The sequence below is a fragment of the Mastomys coucha genome, chromosome X (genome assembly GCF_008632895.1).
Source record: "Mastomys coucha isolate ucsf_1 chromosome X, UCSF_Mcou_1, whole genome shotgun sequence".
NCBI lineage: Eukaryota > Metazoa > Chordata > Mammalia > Rodentia > Muridae > Mastomys > Mastomys coucha.
In genome coordinates this window covers 9,664,074-9,670,051 of record NC_045030.1, presented here as the reverse complement: position 1 = coordinate 9,670,051, position 5,978 = coordinate 9,664,074, and positions in this window count along the sequence as shown.

The following is a 5,978-nucleotide window of genomic DNA, read 5'->3' as shown; positions in this document are numbered from 1 at the left end:
TTATATTGTCTGTAAAATAATATAAAGGAAAATAACTTCATATTTTCAATAAATACCTCAAAATCATTTTGTCCTAGGGGTCAGGACACTGGGATATTATATATCAATTCTCAGTGACATCAGTCATCCACTAGTTACTTCTCCCAGTGAGTGCTAGTTTCCTGGGACTTTCATCCTTCTGATCATGCAGAAATAGAGGGCTCTGGAAGCCACAGAGACTGCTTAAACTTTGCAGAGTGCAGCATTTCCAAGAAGGATGTTTGAAGTAATAATATAAAGGTGATAAAAGGAAGTGCCAACACTTCCAAATGTCAATGACTTAGCCCCTGAACCTTCTTTACATGCTTCATAGTTTCCTCCTCTTCTAATGTTACACACATGCTCAAATGATCACATCTCTAAATTTTTCAGAGGATGGGATCTATCATCATCACAGATTATTGGTGTCAGGAGTGAGCAAGATGGACTGGTGATAGGGCTTCCCAATATTTCACAGTGATGTGAATTGCGAATGCTAGTTCTTATGACAAAAGGAAGAATGGAGCAGATTGTGCCATAGTCAATTACCTAATGCCATCCTATCCTTGAAGAGGTGACCAGAGTAATGCCAGAGTTTGGTGCTGAATTCTAAAATCTTCCTCAAAAGATTTTTGTGTGTGGTAATTAAAAATATGGACTTTGAATCCAGACCATGTATATTCAAATCCTAGATAGCCTACTGTCCAGTGTTTTGCTCTTGACCAAGCAGCTTGTCAACTCTGGGTACTAGAGGTTTTGTTTGTTTTCTTGTTTTGGTTTTCTGTGCAGTGGTTACTGTAAAAGTTAAAATATTTAATATTTCCAAGTGCTTAGAAGGATAATAGCTTGGAATGCAGTATATAAATATGTTGTTAAGAGAATTATTATTACCATCATTATTTTTCCTGACTTATGGCCTTCCAAGGAAAGGTCAAGCTGGCTTGAGGGGCTATGTTGGGAATGAAATTAATAAGTAGTAAGTGAAATCACATTAAAATGGTTAAAAAGTAATGAATACTGCAATTTTTAATTAAGGCTTCTTAGAATTAAACATATATTCCTTTTGATATTTCAAAGAATGAGTACATAGAAATTGAGACAGTGATCTTTGATTCCCTGCTGGTTCTTTTCCTTTTCTTTCCCTTTATCAGTATAGATAGCAATTTCTGTGTAGGTGATTGTGATGCCTAAGGAAAGAAACATTAAGTTCACTCCCAATTACAGTTTACAGAGAAGTTCACTACTATGTTTTGCAGCTATGACAAGTCTGCAACTTATTTCCAAGGGCCAGGAATGACTCAGCTACAGAGGCTGAGTTCTTGAGCAGTATACTTAGGACCAAATATCAGTTCTATCCCTACTATAGGACATATTGAGTGAGTTGATTAGCATCTCCTTATGTTTTACTCCTATCTGTTGGAGGAAGATACTAACAATTTACCATCATGAATTGTATAAGTTACCAAATTATGATATATGGCTCAAAATTATCTCGTTACTCATTGTCGTAAATAAAGCCTTATTGGAACACAGTCACACTCATTCATTTACACGTTGACTTTCAGAGCTCAATAGTAAAACAAACTGATTATAAATTCCAAGGCTGAAAATAATCTATTATTTGGCCCATTACAGAAAACTTTTAACAACTTGAATGAATCAATAAGACAAATTATGGAATTGTGTAATGTGGTTTCAGACACATCACAAGTATTTTTTCCAATTACCAAAAGTGTAAAAGGTGTTGTCTAAGGCTTAAAAACATAGTTAATATACATAAGGAATATGTACCACAATGGATTTTAAAATCCTTGGAAATTCAGTTGAATACCATATATACTGTCATCTCCAAGTTATGTTCTCATATCTAATATCTGTTAGTGAGACAGTAATCTGAGGGCATCTGCATATCTGCATAGTTGATATTCATGAGGGGAAAGGTCCTGTAGATACTTAGCAAGTAAAGAGACAGAGATGCTGAGACCACTATCAAGAAATATGTTGTGATACTTAGATTCTGTACCCGAGTCATTTTGAGAGAAGCACTGATTTTGAATTAGACTTTATGAGAGGGGTGGTATACTTGGATATATTCACATACTCCAGGGAAAAATAGAAAATCAAATGAAGAGAAAGGAAGTAGACATCCCTCCTGTTGTCAGCATGTAGCATATTGTGGCTGCTGTTCCTGCATATATGATAGCCTTGCAAGAATTAGTAGATGATGGGTCAATACCACATGTCACCATCCAAAGAGGCTTTGGGTTCAGGGTAGAGGGTTAAAGAATTGAGTACTTCCCAGAAGGACATTGAAGTGGCATTCCAGAGTGAGAACATCCTAGAATCATTAAGAAATTCAATGATAACAACTGTGTGGTTTCTTTTTTTCTTTTTCTTCTTCTTTTTTTTTTTTGTTTGTTTTTTGTTTTTTGTTTTTTGAGACAAGGTTTCTCTGTATAGCCCTGGCTGTTCTGGGACTCACTCTGTAGACCAGGCTAGCCTCAAACTCAGAAATCCACCTACCTCTGCCTCCCAAGTGCTGGGATTAGAGACATGAACCACCATGGCCCAGCTAACTGTGTGGTTTCACATCAATAGCTGGTGAAATTTTAAGGAGAGTCTTATGCATACATTTGAAATAGGAATAGGAAATGTTCTAAAGTCATGTTTACATGCATGCATCATTGTAACCTAGAACTCCATTGTATACTCATAACTCAAATATGGCAGTTCAAAGGGAATAAAGATACTACTGTGCCCCACACCCCCAACCAGAAAAAGTAGTTTACTCTTTGATGTAACCTTTGGTGATCTGATTTCTTGAAGAATTTAACAGAATATTTAGTTATTTCTGTTCAATTTCCTTGTTTCACAAATGGAAAAACTGAGACTTAAGGGTAGTGACATGCTCAGGCCCACCAGTAAAATTGTGGGAGGGCCAGGACCAGATTCCTTTTAAAAAGTCTTGTTTTTACATGAGAGAACTGGTCCAGGAATTGGTCAAATGAACTCCTCTTCCACAAAGGAGTAGTTTCAAGCAAACCTGCTCTCGATGTTGTAGGGTCTGGTTCAAGAGAGTAAATGAAGGCCCACAGGTTGCTTACCCAAGTATGTAACTAGTATAAGTCCAGTAAACAAACTAGTCATTTATATATGCATTATTCATCTGTTGACAAATATGCTTTCCTTATAGTGTGGAAATTTTGGTTCAAATCAGAATTCAGTCTCTCTCTCTCTCTCTCTGTCTGTCTGTCTCTCTCTCTCTCTCTCTCTCTCTCTCTGAGAAACATCCTACCATATAACTCTGACAGTTGTGGAACTCTCTGAGATCAGTTTGATCTCAGACTGATCTCAAACACACAGAGATCTGAATGTCTTTGCCTGGGATTAAGGGCATGCACCATCACTCTAGGCACTTGCAGACTAATTAATGCCACAGTCTCTCCCCATGTGCAGCAGGATGTATATTGGGGATGTCCAGGTTGGCACTCTTTATAACAAGAATTCTAATTCTGGAGTTTCCCTCACCAGAATCTAAACACAATATTAGCATCTGTATTTGTGAACATAATTCATTACCAAAACAAGTGAGAAGCACATAAAACATTTCCAAACATGCCTGTTCATGAGCTATGGCCCAATGTTTTCTAAGTACACCTTGGTTACCCAATCCCCCTCCATCCTGTTCCAGCTGTGCCCAAATGGAAGCAGCTATGACCCAGTCTGACAGGCAGGAGGTAATCTTTGGAAACGTCTATTTTTAGGGAAGCAGAAAGTTTTGGAACCATGTTGGGATAAATAGTATGGGGTCCTGTAGGCTGAATCCAATTAAGTTGGACTCCAGGTTGAGATTTCTCTAGCTGTCATCTCTACATAATAATCTCAATTGCAAGGCACACAGGGACACCTGAGCCTCTTTACTCTCATTCAAATGTAGAAAAGCAAATGAAAACCCTGCATTATAATTGTACTACATGACAGCCAAGTAGTTTTTTTTTCCCCTCTGTCCTGTTTTATAGGCCTCTAGTTCATCCACAGACTACTTCTTTAGGCAGTTCAGTACTTTTCCTTACTTAACATTATACCTCTCTCTATGCTTTTAGCTATAGTAGCAGTGAGCTGGTTAATCATGCAAACATGTCTTTTGTCCTCATTTCCTGACTACTTTTAGCACACTTTCTTCCTGGCAGCATTTAGAGTGCCTGCACTCCTTAGTTCTGTATGCAAAGAGCGACAGTGTTCAATTTTCTTATCATTCATTCCAAATGATTTTGGTTAAAATGGGGGAGCCAGTTGCATTCACAGAAGAAGAAAATTATGGGCATAAGTACTTCACACTTTCAATTATACATCTTCAAGACTGTTTGTATTGATCAACTTAAGAACTAGGATATTCAATACTTAAAAGGTAGTTCAGCCATATAGGATGATTTATCATGAAAGCAAATATATACACATATACATACATACATACATACATACACCTCATAAAGTCTTAAAATTTATTTGGGCATTGCAGAGGGCTCGTTATCTAGATTATGTGAATTAAGAAAAACAAAGAATGAATGGCAGATACAGAGTAATTTTGGAAATGTAAACAGTGAAAATGTATAAACCAGCAGGGCGGTGGTGGCTCATGCCTTTAATCCCAGCACTTGGGTGGCAGAGGCAGGCAGATTTCTGAGTTTGATGCTATCCTGGTCTACAGAGTGAGTTCCAGGACAGCCAGGGCTACACAGAGAAACCCTGTCTCGAAAAACAAGAACAAAGAAGTATAAACCAGTCTACTATGACCTCATGTGTTTTGAAATTCATCAAAATCTACAAATGTTTCTTGAGGACTCCTTAAGCACTTGATACAGTTCAATAATATCTTGCTTGACTGCAACTAATCAATACAAAATTGGCAAACACTTTGAGAGGAAAATCAATTTCTGTTGCTAACGTGGCCAAATTACTTAGCTGCTGGTTACAAGTTATACATTTTCCTGCATGTGCTTTACTAAACTGCTTACCAATTATGGATCATGTTTAGAATATCATTGCCACATTTAAAAATATCTTCCTGGGGCTAGTTGAGTCAGTAGCTGAGAGTGCTCATTGTTCTTTCAGAGTACCTGAATTCAGTTCCCAGCACTCACACCGGGTTGCTCACAACCTTCTATAATTTAAGATCCCGATGATATAATGCCCTCTTTTGTCCTGTACACACATACCCATCCACCCACATCATAGACATTTAAACACAAATAAATCTTTAAAAAAAATGTCTGCTGGTAGAGAGTCACATGATCCCCATTATATGATTTGTGTTTAACAACAACAACAACAAAACCCCAAAACTATGTAATATTCCTTTACTTAGGGAGAGTTTAATATAAATGAGAGATAAAATAAGCCTACTCACTTAAAGGAAGGAATCTAAGAAGAGAGCAGCTTGAATACAAGTTTTTTTTTAATTTCATCTTTCTATTGGAATGGATTGCCAACTCAAAGTGTGTGTGTGTGTGTGTGTGTGTGTGTGTGTTTTGGCTTGATTTGGAAAGGTTTCAAAGTGGTGTAGAAATTACCCTGATGGACATGTTTCATCTTAGCCTAAGTGGTAGCCCATACAACTGAGAACTTCAGATTTTCCAGATGAATTTACAGAAACCAGGTTCCGAAGAGAAATGATCTTCTCTGTAGCATGATTCCAATCCCTAGGAAGAAAGAGACTGAAGCAATGAGTTTCCACTCTGAGCTCTCTGAGAACAAAGCCATAAGGTTGTAAGGATCACCCCAGCTTCTGGGAAAGACCCCTTTCTGTCTTTTTGTCACAGAGTTCCTGAGATACCCGGCTGGTACCATGGATTCTTGTCACCAGTGAAATGAACTGTTATTATTTTTCCCTTCCAAAGAGCCAAACAGTGGAAAGCTACTCAGAGCACACACCTAGAGAATGCAGCCAGGCTGGGGTCCTC